The sequence below is a fragment of the Cygnus olor genome, chromosome 1, assembly GCF_009769625.2.
Source record: "Cygnus olor isolate bCygOlo1 chromosome 1, bCygOlo1.pri.v2, whole genome shotgun sequence".
In the NCBI taxonomy this organism is placed as follows: Eukaryota; Metazoa; Chordata; class Aves; order Anseriformes; family Anatidae; genus Cygnus; species Cygnus olor.
Genome location: NC_049169.1, coordinates 58,220,211 through 58,237,561, shown reverse-complemented (window position 1 = coordinate 58,237,561; position 17,351 = coordinate 58,220,211). Strand labels below are relative to the sequence as shown.

Here is a 17,351-nt window from a genome sequence, read left to right as displayed (position 1 = left end):
ATTGACACAAACTCTGAGGACATAGTGTAACGCATCAGCTGGTAGTGGAAAAACTGTTTGCTCCCTCTGGAAAACATCTGATATATGTAAATCAGGTAAAATCAACAGACAGTTTAATCAAAGCATGTGTTGCACGTAGTTTCCACTGGGTTTTTATGGCTGAACTAGCATCATAGTTCAGAACTGAAAAAGGTTGGAAAACTGTTAATATCTGCCCTCACAGGTTGTTTTTAAAAGACATCATGTCAGCCTCACAATCTTCTGTAGCATCTTTATGAAAGAATTATTGTTAGGGTTTGGAAAGAATTACTTGGCAAAATATTACTGCAAAATAATACTATTACACTCTCTAAGAAAAAAAAGAAATTAATGTTCCACTAGAAAGTTCATGGTCTCTACTGCACGTGTTTAGCAGGATCCTTTTTATTTTCACTGTGTTCGTGGTGCCTACAAAGCACCAGACCTTACCTTAGACATACTCAAAGACCTCCTGCAGGCAGTTTCAATGTTACCTGAACTTAAAAATCCACATTTCAACATGTTTTTCAACATGATGCTTTCCTTACGTGAGGTGAGCATTGCATACCTGTGAACGGCTGGGGAGAGATGGGCTGGTCTTTGCTGGCAGAACAGGGCTCTGTTCTCAAAAGGAGATGTAGTTCTTTAAAGTGGTTGGCTTTTTGGTGTCCTTTTACCACATTTAATGTGAATTGAACATCACACCTGTTTTGTCAGAAAGACAAATGCATCAACAGCTCTGGGATACTGTTACAGCTATTGCACAGGGGTCTGGGCTGCTACCTTTCCCTCCTTCTCAGTGAGGAGTTTCATGGTGTTTCAAACACAGGTGACACTGTCTGTGTGTCCATTTGGTGCCAGCAGTCATCATTTTATGTAAATTAATGATGCCTTGAGTTAGGTTGTATAATTATAGTTTGGTTTTCAACCTCATAATAGTTTTTCCTGAAAAAGCCGTTACTAACTAATAATAAGGCTTGTCTTTTTCAAATGGTAGAAGATGGGAACTGCCATAGATCAAATTCACCAGCTTTTATCTGAAAATGCCTCTACTCTGAAAAGCCTTGATACTTTATTCTGAATGTAAGCTTGTCACCATAGAGATAAGATGAATTCAAGGATTTAAGACTTACCAGAAAATATTATGTACCAGGTTTAAGATAAAGCTTTGCTTGCTTAAAACGGCAATAGAAGCTGAAGCTGTAAACCAGCGTCTAACAAAGAAAAACTGTCAGAAACAAAGAAAGGATTCACATTCTTTAAATAAAAGCTATCTGTTTTTAACTAAGAAGAGTGTAAGTACTGAAGCTGTTTGTCCTCAGACTTCTTTTACAGCTATAGTTACTGTGTATTTTAGTGACTAAGCCACATAAGTATTCTATTTTCTGGGCATTCTCCTTTTCTTTCTTCCCCTTCAAAAAAAATGTTCTGTTTTGTTTTATTGTAATTTATCCCTTAACATTTTAAAATCTGTCTGGCCTTTTTTTTTTTCATGTCCAAAAGAAGCTTTATCAGTTCTTTTTGGTGATATATAAGGTGTCCTTTGATAAGTTTTTTTGGGGGGGTGTGACAGTCCCTCTGTTCCTAGAAATTATTTTATTGCCCTCAGATTTGGGCTAAGTATTCCAAAACACAGCTATACGGCACGTCCTCTAAATATGCATCTGAACAATTTGCTTCTCTTATTACCCATGAAAGAACAGCCAGAGTTTTCAGTTGTGCCTTGGGAAATGAGACACCACTGTAACTGTGACTCAGGTTATTGAAGCCTATTGATGGCTAAGACATTTTTGAAAATGATCTTTCTTTCAAAATGATGTTCCCAAGGCATTTCATTGCTCTGGAAAATGTTATGCCATACTGTCACCAAGCGCACTGCCCCTCCAGGCTGAGAAAATGCATTGATGTAAAGTTCTCACTGAGGATCCAGGAGAGGTGGAGACAGCAGCATCTGTGCACCACAGAGGACATCCGGTGCTCCCAAAGAACCACTGCGTTCAGCCTTTCCCCATTCTCCCCACAGCAATGAGTGGGAGCTATGAGGTGAGCTGAGCTGAGCTGAGCTGCCCTGAGGCACCAGGCATGGCCTAGCTCCTACTGAGAGTCATGGTTACCTCAGAGGTGCCTACAGCAGGAGAGTGCTAGGGCAGCCTGAGGACAGTCCCTGCTGTCCTGGGCTCTAATTTGGGTCTTGCCACATAGGCAAGGGTTATCCATTATCCAACTGCTTTGCCCAGGTTACACAGCAAGGCCCCACATAAGTGGGCACGTGAGGAGGCGAGTGTAACAAAAGCTTTGGGGCTTCTGGGCTCATAGAGCTTGCAGGGCTCAGCCCTTTGGGGGTGTACGTGTATCCAGTGGTGCTGTGGGAGCAATGCATTTCTTAGGAAGTACTTTTACTGTTACTATAGTATTAAAATTAATAGCAACAACAAAAACAGCATTGATTATTTTATTTTTAGTAGTTATCCGTGCAGATATAGATACTATAGTACACAGCAGAAGACATGATGAAGTCCCCACATCAAAACTAGGACTGCCTCTTAATCACATTGAAGCCTTTCTGGTGATCTTTGGCAAGCTCAGCAACAATGCAAATATTCCACGTGCTGCAATATGTGTTTAAGAGAGGGGAGGAAGGGCTTAAAACTCATTTAAATTGAAAAACAGCAGTCATGCATTTCTCTTAACGATTGTTTTCAGTACCATAAGCCACATCCTTTCAAATTTCCTCTGCTTGGCCACATCATTGGAATGAAGTGTCATAGCTGGTTAAGTCACTTTGACATCATCCTGATGATGTGTCAAGCACAGGAAATTTGAAAGGACAGGGCTCAGTAAGGTCTTACCCTAACTTGCCTTCTTTTGACAATTCCTCCCTCCTGCCCCACACCCTCCCTGCTCTTTTTTTTTTTTCAGCTCCAGTGTTTCTGAGCTTGATTAACTCTTAAAATCCCTACAATAATGCTAATCCTGCCAAAAGTGTGGAGACAACACCTTTCTTTTTAAGGCCAGGATTTTCAAAGCATCCAAATATTTGTGATAACGGGTCACCAGCAGAATCAGTTATGCTGAAACTGTCAGAGAAAACAATATGTGAACCTCAACTGGCAGAGATGCATGTGGTTGCAGCGTGAGTGTAGGACTGGAAGAGATGCTGCAGGCTGTGAGTCTTCTGCTCGGCTTCATCACACAACCGATGGACGTACAGTCCATTGCGTAGAATGATTAACAGATAGCTAGTGTTTTTTTTCCCCTTTAAATACTGCTACTGAGAAACTGTTCAAAAAGCTTACAGCTCTGATTAAGAAGCAGTGTATATGGCTCTTGTACCAGAGCTGTCTTTCAGATCTACCCCCAACGTACTTTGAGAAAACAATCCCACATCTTCTCTAACTTCACCTTGCTAAGAGAAACAAACCCAGTTACCTTTTCTTAGGTAGTAGTCTCTCCAGTCTTGGGAGAAGTCCTGCTCTGCACTATTTTCAGTTTCAGTACTTCTTTCTTGGTAATAAATGACCAAGGAAAGGTCAGTAAAAGGAAAAGAGCTTTTTCCAGGCAAGAAAACAGCATACTCTCTGTGGACTTCTATTATTTCTACTGTTATTTTCCTTTTGCTGTTGGAAGTGCCTCCCCTACATACTTCCAACAGTTTCTTCAGGGTGTGTTCATGGATGCAGCCTGCTGATGGTTTAGACCCATCCCCATATCCATTCATATACACACCTATTTCTTTCCAATAGGAATCCTTGATATTAGTGTTCATGGTCAGGAGGCAGATGGCCTAAATTCGAGCTCTGCCTGGGTGCTCAGTAGTAGCTAGGTATCTCTGAAGGCTCAGAGTAGCTGGTAGCAGACAGGCAGAAGCAGACCTGTGTCTTTGCTCTCTCCGTGCAAAGGCATTGCTCTCAGTCCTGTTACAGATAGTCCCACTTCTAGCGCCCAGGCCCCAGGGTTATCCATTCTTTTCTTTCCAATTCTTTTCATGCTTTCCAGTTTTATGTCATCAGTAAATATCTCTCATTTGCTACTATTTTCTGTGCCAAGGTCACTAATGAAACTATTAAGTAAATAGGTCCTAAGGTCAGTCTGTCAAACAATAGATTTCCTCCCACCTGATAATTTCCTTTCAGCAGAGCCTGTTGTGAGGTGCCCTTTAGGCAGTTCCCTGCTGACCTTATAGTTATTATACTAATTCTTGGCTTCTGCATGTAATGCAACCTTTTTCCCTGTGGCTTTGTATCAAATGTTTACCTGAAATCCAGATAAACTGCAGCATGTTCTTTTTCTAGGAAAGCATTTTTATCACCAAAGAAATACACCTGCTTATTCTTGCATGATTCAGTTTGTTGAAGCTGTACTACATTTTATTTTATTTTTTATTTCTCTCTACATATTATTTCTTTCAAAATTCGTTCTGAGATTTTGTATACTATTAAAGTCAGGTTAGTCCCTAGTTTTCAGTGGGCTGTTTCCACCTTTTCATAAGCAGCAGTATTGCATTAGCTATGAGCAACCATAATGCACCATGCCAATTTAACATAATCGGAACAAATTTTATGTATTTATTTATTTTTGGTGAGAAACTGATGCGCAGTTTCTTGTGCCAGCTCTTTCACGGTTCCAGGAGGGAGATTGTCTGGTTCAGTGATTTCTGCTTCCACTTCTGGTATGTGTATTTCCATTTCAAGGTTCTCATTTTCATTTCCCACCCTACACTATTTTGTTGCCTTCATTAAAATAAACAAGACACAGTTTTGAATCTGTACCTAAATTATCATTGAATTCTACATCATCTTCACTCCAGTGGGATTTTACTCTCCCCTGCCCATGGTTAGACAGCTTTTTGTTCATTGTCTCAATTTCTTTTTCAAGGTGTAGTTCAGCTTGAATTGTATTGATTTTCACTTTACCTGTATGTTTCCTGACATCTACTGTAGCTTATTTTGCTGATCCTTCCATTTTTTTTTCCTCTGGAGAGGGTTTTTTTAAAATCTTAATTCATTTTTTTGAGGCAGATATTTACTTCTTTCTGTCTGGAGTCCTTCCCCATGAGTTTAAAAAGATTTCTCCTTTGCTTATGATACAGATTCCAGATAGGTTTTTATCCCTCTTACTTTGAGTAATTCTATGTTTCCTCTGCACTCAGGTCCTTGATTTCTTTTGGATAGCTGACTAATGAGATGCCTTCATTTTTCAGTCTTTATCCATTTGAAATCTAAAACCTTAATTACAAAACTGCCTTTGTTTATCCTTAAATTGTATTTTAACAGAATCAACCCATGATCCTCTTGAAACAAGTTTTTATTTCTTATCAGTTATAAAAACAAAGTCTAATTAAGGGCCCCCTCTTGTTCAGTGAACTTTATCTTAGTTGATAAAGAAAATTGTCTGCTATCATACTCAGGAAAACCTGTACCTTATCCTTAATATTAATATTTATTTTTCACTGTATAGTTTAGCATAGCATAGTATAATGTACTTACGTACTTTGAATAGTATTATGCATACTACCTCATTGCTTACTTCTTTATGGCCTTTCATGGTACAGCATATAAAGTTACTCCAACTCATTTTCAAAAAAAAAAAAAAATACATCTTTGTATCAAAAGCCTTTCAATATACCTGTTGCCTCATCCTTGACAATGCATCTTATGTTTTTTTGGTGAAACAGAATTTCACATTATTGGCTACTCATTCTATTTTCCCTTTTTGTTTTAGGAACGACCTGGACACTTCAGGTTTACCTTAATGATTGTTGGTTTAGCAAACAGAGTAGACACAGTTCTTTCTTTAAGGGTGCCATCACTTGGGTGATTGCTTCCAGTGTTAACCATCCATTTTTCCTCCTTTCCACTGTTTCTTTGTGGAAGTTGGGGAAGGATGGTGAGTATATTACTACTCTATAACCCTTGTCTTTTTGTCTGGGTGCTTAGAGATGAAAGGCCAGTAGGGCACACAGCATTTCAGCCCTCTTCTCAGTGCTCCTCAGCTTGACTTCCCAGTAAGCTCAGGGTTTCAAACCAAGTGACTCCTTCTGGACTTGCGGCTTATCCCACACTGTTACACTGCTTCTGTGTTTTGCTCCAGAGTGACAACCACTGAGCATGTATCATCCTATCCTCCTGGTTTTACATCTTTGTCCCAGCTGTTTTTTCTCCAATGCATGCCAGACTCGGCCATCGGCTCAGCACAGTACCCAAACCAGCCCTGGATTGAGGACCTCTCCATGAGAAGACTGTGTGGAAGATACCACCTTTGTTGCAAGAGATGGAAAGAGAGATGAATTATCCCCTTATTTTGATATTATTTTGAATTGACACCACTAGTTATTTGTAATTTCCACCAGTGAGAGAGGTAAGTGGAAGTCAGTATTTTCAGACCTGAATACAGATTTTCATTTTCCTAAAACATAATATATCTAGCTGCAGATTCTGGTTATAGGTTAGAGATACCATTGTAGCTTCCCTCTCTTTCTCTAGTCATTGCTAATTACATTATTAAATCATTTTGATGAGCAGTCTATATCCAGCCCCTATATTCAAAGTGCCCTGTTCCTGAACTCTTCAAACCTGGCACAGAAATTTTTGGTAAAGTTTACAATACAAATGGTTTATGGAAATAAAGTGGCACTAGAAATGTTTTCGCTAACTGTGCCAGTTCAAACCCACATAAGTCATGCAATGAATTGTTATGGTTTGAAAAGTGCTGTTTGTGTTTTATTTTTTAAAGCATTAATTAAATGACTTATAAAGCTACTAACATCTTAGGTCAGGGAGAGTGCCAAAATGGACATTATAAAAATGTTCACTTTGGTATTAATTCTGTGTTTATGGGGCGTCTCGTGTCTCTAAAACCTCCCTAGACCACCATTAATCATAACCTATCAAATACATTCATCACATATTTTTCCTGTCCTGTGCTAAAGAATGTCTTATTAATTAAAGGGGTGAAAAATTGGAAAGGTTCCTTTTCTCTCCTATTGTTTTGTGGAAAAGGAAATGATAAAGTTCAAAGAGTGAAACTACTCCTTTCCAGAAAATTTTCTTATTGGGAAACAGACTTCAGTCACATTAAAAGCAAAACTGTTTTGAAAAGTTTGGCCCAAAGCTGGCTTGGGCTGCTTGCTCATCTAGTTCTTCTGAACTTAACTCACTGCAAAAGCAGGACTTGGCTTTTTAGCACTTTGCTGCAAAATCCATGACTGTTATTAAAGGCATTTTAATTAAACCCAGCATTAAAACTACATTTTTCTTTCAAACCATCTATAAGCAATAATTAGCAGCAAGGGATTTTTCAAACCTCAAAAGAAATTGTTTGGGTGATACGCTATATGTGGTTTATAGATTTAAAATCCCTGGGGTTTTGTTTTCTGGGAAAGAGAAGACAAATCTCCATTTTAAAGTTAAATGGGTTGAGTTTTCTGTTCATTCCCTACTGGACAGCAGTCCACATCTCAAAAGCTAAATGTACCCTTAATTCATGACAGCTGTTTTCTTTACAATTGAATTGGATTTTATATAGCTCCATTCATATTTGAGGTGTCCTGAAGTACTTAACAATAAGAAGTCAGTGCCAGCTCTCATGGACCACGGCAGCCCATCAGAGTTTTGCTTGATGAAGGTCCTGGGATTTGGCTCTTGGGCTGGTGGTGATGGGCTGCATGGGGACCACCAGAGCAGCTGTTCTGCACCCACCAGCCCTAGTCCCAGCCTGGGACTGGAGGAGATACTGCTGGGACTTTGCTGTAACCTCACATTGCTTCAGAAAGCACAGCAAAATGCCCTTTCCTTTAATATTTCTTGGCTCCCTCAGTCAGTTCTTCAAGCATCTCTTTGTTATATTTCTATACTTTTTGTGTTTTATGTCCAACATGTGAATTGCCAATCAATGTCCAACCTTTGATCTGCTGGAAAGGCCAATGTAAAAGTGGACCTTTGCATTAGCTCTTTGGCACGTAGCAGTCTGGGCAGCGTTGTGTAGGTAGGATCTTTCTGCCCTCAACAAGGATGATGCTGACATGTCACAGAGAAATCCTGGGTTAGTCACTGCCTGCTAATCAGTCAGTCCTTGCGTATCTACTGAGCATATCTGGGTCTCTGAGATCAAATATCCATCCTTGTCAATAGATAACTTGAAAGTTGCTATTCTACACCCTACATGCCTTTTTTTTAAAAAAAAAACATAGCCTTAAAATGGCATCAGTAGGTATATATGTGTCTTAAGGTCTGAAGGCATAGTAACTCAGACCAGCGTAGGAGGAGATTTCTCGTAGGTGCATATTTACTTGTAATTGGGACTTCAGTGTAATACAGGTGTTCTGTGGTCACACCAAGGAACATTTCACAACAGAAATACCTGAGAACATAGGTAATAAGATACTTCAGAGCTCACCATCAGGCCCTTACTATTGCAGGCAGCTACTTTGTAAATCAGCTGTACAAGCAGGGGAAAGCAGTTGACAGTGGATACCTTTAGAAAGAGTAGACCAACCTTTCTGTCACCTACATCCATACGTCTACTAACACAGAGGATTGCCCAGAAACAAATTTGGTTGCTTTTAGCTGAATAACTTCTTCAAATGGGATTGATAAAATTGAATTACTCTAGAAAAACTTTTTTTCCCCAGGAAAATGGCACAAAATTAGTAGTTTTGGCTTTGAAACAGAGAGCTTTTCTAGACAGTCACAGTGGAGTAGGAGAAAGTCTTTTGGGATGAGTACATAAATTACAGGTTCATAAATTACATCTGAGGTTTGAAATCAATAAAAAAATTACACCAACCCATGGTCTTGAATAGCATAAAGCCAATGGATCTAAATTCCTCCCTGTTGTGATTTTGTAAAATTGGTGAAGCTACACTAGGATTTTGAAATGCCAGTTTTATTGCATAGGAGGAGGCCACAGATGGATTCCAGCTATCATGAAACAAATAGTTTTCAAGAACAGATATTCAAAGGGGATTTTCTACAAAATAGCTGAAGAGAAGCTTGCATCACCGTTATGTATTTAAAATACATCAACATGATAAGAAGTGTCATTAAGGATGGGCAGGGATCTCATGGTACCAAACAAACTTTGAAGACAGAAGTCACATGTGAGCATGAAATCATGAGAAGGAGAGAAAAGAAAAGGTAGGCAAAATGAAAAAACATCAAGCAGTTTCATGGTTGGAAGAGTCGTGATGTTCTAGCCTCATCTCCTATATAAAACATTGTAAGAAAGCAGCAAGGAAAAGCAAGTTAGAGGGGCTGGGATAAAAAGAAAAATGCAGTATCAAGCTAGTCTGAGTAAATAACACAAGAAGAAAGCAAGGCCTCAGCAAAGGCATCTATACTACAAAGCCTTCCAAAACTACGTATTGCCCAAGGCTGATGCTGTTTTCCGGAAAGCTTCTTCCCATTTCCCGTGTTAATCTGAAGGGTGCAGAATGCACCATTAATCTTAAAAGAAGCCTCTGCTACTTCCAGGAACAGAGTTGTCCAGGCTTGGCTCAAAGACTGTGAATTCTTTTAACTCATCCTGTTGTAGGTGGGTTTTAGTGGGTGATGACATGCATCTGTTGTAGCAAAGGATAAGTAAGATTTTTCGCTCCTATTTTTCTCTCAGGACAAAATCCAGATGTGTATTCTTAGTATAATCTCTATCCTTATTCTAAAAATTTCCCATTCACCTCAAAAGTTTGCTTAGCTCTCACAGGCTGCATCTCAGTGCATAGCAGTTAAATGCTGCAAAAAAAGAAAACAAATGGGAAGATAGAGGTAAAGGAGCTCTAACTCCTAGAGCAGGCTCTGCTCTCCATCTCTGTTTCCCCCTCACTTTAATCGCTGACTGGTTCTATGGCTTTCTTTTGGAAAAATCTGCGTGTTTTTGGTCTGTATAGGTTGAGTTCATCCCCACAGTTTCTAACTAACTAAAATCTGGTCATCCTAGTCTAAGCTAGTCCTTCAAAATTACTCTATAGAAAAAAAACAACAGCTGTCTACAGAGGGTGAGTCACCCCACTCAAGCATGGCCACTGTGGACAGCTGGGATACATTGGGGATACATTGCCCTCTGGGGATGCCTGTTTCTCTCTACTGCTTCTAAGGGAAACTTGGCCAATTCTTAGATATATGAAGTTGGATGAGACGAATCCCACACTTTGTAATCAGATATGTTAATATGATCAAGTGAAATGTCCAAATTTTTTTGCAGATGCGCTACGCGTGTTTCTCTCCTTTCCTGCCCTTTTCTCAGGTTCTCTTCTCTCTGACACTTAAGCAGTGGATCTCAGCAACTTCTGTGGAACAATGGGAAAATGCTGATTGCTTCATAGAAAATGATCAAATGCAACCATTCAACAATCTGTATCACTCAAAGCCAAGCACCTACTTTGTTTAGTATCCATAAAAAATGGCAGTTGGCCAAAAAATGACAGTGACCTTCAATTTTATGTGGAAATAGGTGATCGTTTTTTCATGTTGTTTGGGGCCTTATCCATCTCCATAAAGTTTTCTGGTCTTCTCAGAGTTGCTCACAGGTTTTAAGGCATTCAAGGGCCCTGTAGCAATGATCTCCATGGGCCACTGAATGTGGAAATGCCCAGTCCTACAGCTTTACAGCTATATAAATCAGTAGTTAAGAATAATCCTAATTTCCTGGAGAAAATGGCAAAGTGCAAAGCAGCAGAAGGCCCACTGTATGCCTTCCCTCTGACCAGGCACCCTAGTCTTCACTTCCTTGACATCTAGGCCCCTACATAAATAATCATGTGCCTAATTTTATTCATGTGGACTAAGCCCCAGTGACACAGGCTGGTAAGGCTGTCCCCAGGCATCTGCTCAGAGGCAAAACAGAGGACTGCATGGGCTTTTGGTCTGACTCAGCACGGATGTTCTTACTCTGTGATGTGATGAATTTTGTTGATTCAGGGCTTAAGGATGCATATCATGATTTACACCTACAGCCAGTGAGAGTCTTGTTCTCCTTTCACAGTATATAATTAAAGTAATTCTTCCTGTGTAAGGATATGGTTCTGGATTAAGTCCAAGAGGGAGCTAGTGGCATGTGATATAACTTAATTATCTTACTGTCAGTTGTACTTTGCTGAGCATCTGGCCTTTGGTCTTTCAGGTTGAAGCTTCCAGTTAATTACAGCTACCTTCAGAACTGTGATGTAGCCTAATTGCACTTACCTCCTCAACTTTGTTTAATCAATTTTGAAATCCCAATCTACACATTATAAAGTTTATTGGTCATGTTAATTGGCTAAATCTGTCATTGCAAAGATGGAGGAAATTGGCTAATTTAACCAGACAATAGAATTTAAAACTCCAATGTCCAGATAATCCTGTTGTTGCTGTCACTAAACTTCTACTCAATCCTTTCTCTTTTAAAAACATTTTTACAATTAAGATTGATTATATAAGGCTGATTATTCTAAGACTGATTACTTTCAGAGCTGCAGAGAGAGCTTTTCCTCTCTTCTTCCACTGAAGTGTGGCAGAGACAGCATTAAATGCAATTGTGGATTCAGATATGTTTATGGTAGGCAGAGCCTTCAGATTAACATGACACATGGCATTTGTGAGCTGTTAGATTCAATTTCAAAGCATTAGGCTAGGATTTCACATTTTGTTTTTATAAAATGCAAATACACTTCAGTTGCTTTGTTTTAAAATGGATTTGAAATGCTAGTCAGGGGACAGATATGGAACCCATACTTATTACAAAAATCTCACTTCCTGGAATGGAAATATCTTTTTTTTTTTTTCTTTTAGGATTTCTCCCAGATGCTAAGTGAACTGCTACTGTGAGTTTGGTCAACCAAAAGCCATTCCCCCACTTATAAGGGAAAAAGAGGTAAGGAATGAAAGAAGTTATCTTTGAACAGGGAGAGACAAGGGTTTTTCTGAGAACATGCATGAAAGGAAGAAAAATCCAATACACATTTGCCACAGAATGATAATCAGTCTAGTATGCAGAAATCCTCGCAGAAGTCGGGGTGGTTTACCACTTCAGGCAAACAAGCTACCTTCTCTAGCAGGAGACATTTTATGCACTTTTGGTGATCACACTGTGGCTTCTGGGGCTAAATGCAGATGTCACTGCTAGTCCGGGTGAAGATCCAGGTTCTCACTGTCCGTGGCACAGGTAAGCTGGGGAGCTCCAAAGCACAGTGCCTGTGTTATTATGGCTGTACTGAATGGTGTGGTAGACCTTTGGCTATGAGGAGAGGACCTCCTGGTGTGCGTACATGACACCTGAAGGTCTCCACAAGGCCAGCTTAGCTCTAGGTCTTGACAGCAGGCCTTCCCACGGGGCCCATGCACTGGGTGAACTCACTCTCCAGAGGAGGTTGTGGCATGTACGTGAGAAAACCCAGCAGCTCTCCGTCCTGTCACGTGGATCCAGAGTACCAGAAGTCCACCTGCAAGCTGCCAACAGACTGTCAAGCAGCTGCACTGCCAAGAGGTGGGGAACTCCCAGGTACTCCTACACTGTGCCAGAACAAGACCTATATAACCTATATGGTTATTTTAGGCTGTCATCAGATTTCTGGCCTCAAACTGCAAACAAGAACCCAGATGTCATTTAAGATTTCAACTGCAGTCTGTGAGGCAAAATCCCAATCTGAAGAATGATAAAATAACCCAGATTTCTAACAAGAAAAACACCACCCGCCATAAAAAGTATTTTTTGCTGTTGTAACTTTTAGTCCTAGTTTTAGTCAGACATTAGGGGAAAGTGTATGGATTTCCAGGAACTTGTAGACAGCTGTCAGCATCCCAGGTTTCCATTGTAATGCACGATAAACAGGAAAGGTAGAATGATTACTTTAATTTCTTGTGCCTGTAAATAAGAGAACAAACACTTTTTTTTTTTTTTTTTTTTAATCCCCTCAGCTGTAATTGGTCACTGTGTATTTTGGACAAACATTGCTCTAGGTAAAAAGACCAAACCAGCCATCAAGGCTTGCTGGTCCATGCTGACATGTTTGCAATGATGTGTACATGGGTTAGGAAGGAAGCATGACTGAGTTTCTACGGAGATTAGAAAGAACAGGTTCTGTTTCCTAGGCATAGCTGTAATTAGCAAATGCTTGAAGTTAGGAAGATCTGTTGGTTTTACAAGGACATTTTGTTCCAGCAGTGGTTGTGTTTTCCTCCCTTTGCTCGAGCTGCGAGAGGCTGGGAGACAGAGAAGTCCGGGGCAAACGAGATGTCTGTCTCTCACACCCACACCCCTTGTCTGAGAGATGCCACAGTAGAAAGGGACCTGGAGTCTGAGGCTCCTGCTTTTTCACTGCATATTCTGTATAATCTGGAGAGATTTCTCCAGAACAAAACACATTCTCTTTACCTCAAAACAATAGAAATTATTTTTTCAGGATGTATTGCCTTGGTCCTCCCCTAAGAGAGGGACAAAAAGAGAAGAGTGGGATAAATTAAATGAGGTCTTCGTATTTGTAGATACCCTTAGAAAGATGCAAAGGTATATATGTACCAGTATATCCTATAATGGTAGGAACTGCACCCTATAACTTATTTTGTGTAAAGCATCAACCAACTGTGTGTTATCTACTAGTAACTATTGGTCTCATTAGCCTGGATTGCTCTAGGCTGGAACAGGCAATCCAAGGGAAGGAGTTTCCCTTGAAACCCTGATGCAAATTCCCTGAGCCTTGTAAAACAAAGATGACATGCCCTGAAACGTGAACAATTCTGCTTTCCGCCTCAGCTGTGGTTCATTAAACCACTTTCTGATGCTGGGTCTGGATGGAGTTGGTTATGTTGGAATCAGACACATTTTCAGACAGATCTTTTATTTTCTCTTTTTTCACATTTGCTGCAAATTTACATCCTTGGTTTTTAGCTTGATAAAATCACTTCTGCATCTTTGGTTTTGCTTATAAGGAGGTGCTTTCTCAAAACCTGAGTCCTGGCTGTTCTTTATAGCTCCAAAATGTGATACAAATTCTGCTTCTGAGCACTGAAGTAATATTTTAGCAGACCGTGTCTGAACTCAAGTACTCAAGTTAACTAAAGAGAAGTATGTGTAGATCCAAGCCATTTTCATGCTCTCTTTGAAGTGTGCTGAGACAAAACCAGTCTCTTCTAGCTGTCCTGTCATTTTTCTTAGGCATTATACACAGGATGATGTATTAAAAATAGTGGTATTAAAAGTCTATGATGGTTCCCATTGTTACTTCAAAAGTCTTGCCTCTCCAATGCCTTCATGTTCAGCTAACCTTGACAGATATAGACATCTTAAAGAAAAAAATAATATTGCCATTCTTTTTCTTTTGCTTCTTGGCTGCATTTTCCAGCTTCTTTCCAGAGCACTATAGTATTTCAATATCTCACAGCAAAAATATGACTCCTCCCTGACTCCTGAAGCTGCTCTCACAGGTTGCCTGTGGATGCTACTGAGCTATGCAGTAGGACCATGCCAGACGACCCAGCAAAGAGAAGGGTCTTGTACCTGAGTGGCTCAGATTCGTGCATCTCTAGGGGGTGATTCCAGGCTTCGTAGCAGAGCACCCAAAAAACTGAGCAAGTAATTTTGTCTAGACATGTCCTTTGACACTGACACCAAGTGACAAGACTTTTTGCCTCAATCTTTCAGCCTGTGTTGTAACCCTATAGTGCTTTTGCTCTCCTCTAATGGATAAAAGTCCCCATCTGCGGTGATCTGTACAGTTGGGATCCTGATCTCTGCTAACATCTCTCTCTCCCATTCTTGATATCCTTTAGCCAGGGCATCAGTGCTCTGTTGCACTTCAACAGTTACTGGCCCTGGAATGTAAGTAACTTCCCGGCCTCTTTTATGGGGCTCTGAGGAGAAATCCTGCTGCAGGATGATAACATTTAGCGGCATTCCCCAGAGGCATTGCAGTTGCAGGCGCCAAGTAAATGACCCACACTACCACTTGTACGATAAGAAACTTTACCCGGTGCACTTTGCAGGCTGCTTTAATATTACCTCTTTCATCTCCTCCTGCATTTTTCAAAGCTATGTGGCTTGCCTTTGCAGGACATTTGTGGTGGTGGGTGGCCTGTACAGCACAGGAGAAAATGAGAAAGAATAACAGGGCTCAATTCCACTGCCACCACAGATCTCATCAGCTGCAGAGCCAAAGCAGCAAAGGCTTAAACTATAAAAACTTAGTCCCATACCAGTATTCAGGCATATGTGGCAGCTACTGTCGCTTCATGTGATTCCTGTTTACCTTTCAGACATGCATAGGACAACTGCCATGTGGTCCTGTGCCCAACAGGGAGAAAACCCAACAGAAAAAGGTGGAGTTTTATAGCCTTTTCTGCCCTGAGGTGGAGGTGCAGAGGCCTTTGCCCAGGCTGTGTGCTGGGCCATTTTGTAAGCCAGGAAGCTGTGGTGAAGAGGAAGTCGTTTGCCGTGTTGCAGAGGATGTACACAGAGCTGGTTCGCAGACATCTTCCATTTGCTCTTTCTCATTCAGGGTTTCTGCTTTTTTCTTTGTTTATCAGAGGTTCAGGACCCTAACTGTTTCTGCAAATACCACTGTTGTCTGTGCTGGGTGTCAAATTCCAAGAAGCAAGACAGCAGCCTTCAGTAGGCTTCAGTGGTATTGATTCGATAATGTGATAAGGACATTTAGCTTTAATATTGCTTAAACCTAAGATAGCCTGTGCTTAATAAGAGAGCTCAGGGCAAAGGCCTGAACACGGTATCTCTGCACACTGGTATACTGTAATCTGCATTATGTCCTGCAGAAGTCTCTCCTCCATTTAAGATGCTACAATGGGCTGTTAAGCACATGTTTCCACCCAAAACAAAGGCAGCTCAGGAATTCGAATACTGTGGGAAGCCAGGCTTTGTCTGGGTATTATTTTGGGAAAGGAATATGTGTGGGTGGATGGGAGATGGTTCAGGTGGAGAAGGAGGAGACAGCATGTGGGAAACAGGCTTTGGAAGGAACTGCAGCCCAGGCAGAGCTGCACCAGCACGTGTCCTGGGAGTAGCCTGAGAGGCCGGAGGGTGGCTGGGAAAGATCTGGTGCCTGAGAAGAGAAGTTGCCTCCGGTTGTTTGCGTCCTACTGTGCAAACAATGTCTCTGTGTCTCTATATTCTTTTAAATGAAAAGAACTGCATAAAAAATGCTGCTCTCTGCTATTAATATCTTCACTTGGAAAAAAACTTCAGGGCCTGAATTTTGTACAGCTGGAATGGTGTGGAATTGCCTTTCTTTTAATGTGACACAATTTCACATAAAGCCTTTGTTTTCTCCTTTTCTCTCTCAGTTCTTCATTGTTGTTTCCTTTGCCTCTACATCTTGGGAGAGGCCATGGGTCTGAGTGGGCACCCCATTGCCTTCGGGAGGTCTTGTCAGTGTAGCTCAAAAAATGAGGTCCTGGACAAGGGAAGGGCTCGATCCCACCATGGGGTTCACCTCTTTTGTGTTAAGAGCTGATGTTGGTGCCTATAGGAGAGGCTCAGTTTCAGGTACTTAATACTCACCCATCCAAATAAATGTAAGGAGACTACCTGTTTGGCTGGCCACTCATTTGTGCTTCTGGTGGATTCCTTTGACCCAGGCAAATGGATTTCCACAAGGGAGATATCATGGCAAAGAGATATCATATCATATCATAGAGTTTATGAGAGAACAGCAATACTTTCTGGATGGAAAAATAATATTAATAATTAAAAAAATCTTCACAAGTGACAATGTGAGGCACTGTGCATGTGTTGCTGCCAGATATTGATCTGGATGAAGTCCACATAGGCAATGAATGTGTTTGTAGAACTCCCCTTCCTGATCATCACACCTGAGTAAGCTTCTGCAGTTGTTTATAATATGACATTGTGTCTAGAAAACTCTTCTGTACAAAACTGACTGTCCTGAATGCTCTCCCAGGAGGAAAGTGGCTGTCCACAGTCACCAGATAATCAGAGGTTCAGAAGTATCTCCTAGCACAAGGGTGACATTGTCTAGCAAAGGAGAGATCTACAACCTGTCAAAAGTTGGCCAGACTTCTCTTGAGGTGATTCTGGATTTTTCTATAGTAGGTCAGGCAAAGCAGTAATATGGCAGATTCTGAGATTAAGGATCATACTGCAGCCCATAATCACAACCACTTAGATGAAACATGAAAAGACTTGAAAAGTATCATGGAATCATAGAATGGCTAGGGTTGGAAGGGACCTTAAAGGTCATCCAGTTCCAACTCCCCTGCCATAGGATGCCACCCATGAGATCAGGTTACTCAGGACCTCATCCAACCTCGTCTTGAACACCTCCAGGGATGGGACATCCACAACCTCTCAGGGAAACATGTTCCAGTGCCTCACCACCCTCTGAGTGAAGA

The 17,351-nt window shown here is 40.8% G+C and overlaps 1 long non-coding RNA gene across 1 annotated transcript; it reads left to right on the top strand.

Moving 5' to 3' along the window:
- The first annotated feature begins 1,953 nt into the window (after nucleotides 1–1,953).
- On the top strand, nucleotides 1,954–11,864 carry LOC121071618. The gene is made up of 3 exons (XR_005820722.1): nucleotides 1,954–2,061; nucleotides 6,192–6,375; nucleotides 11,781–11,864. It is a non-coding gene; the product is annotated as an uncharacterized LOC121071618 (long non-coding RNA).
- Nucleotides 11,865–17,351: the final 5,487 nt, after the last annotated feature.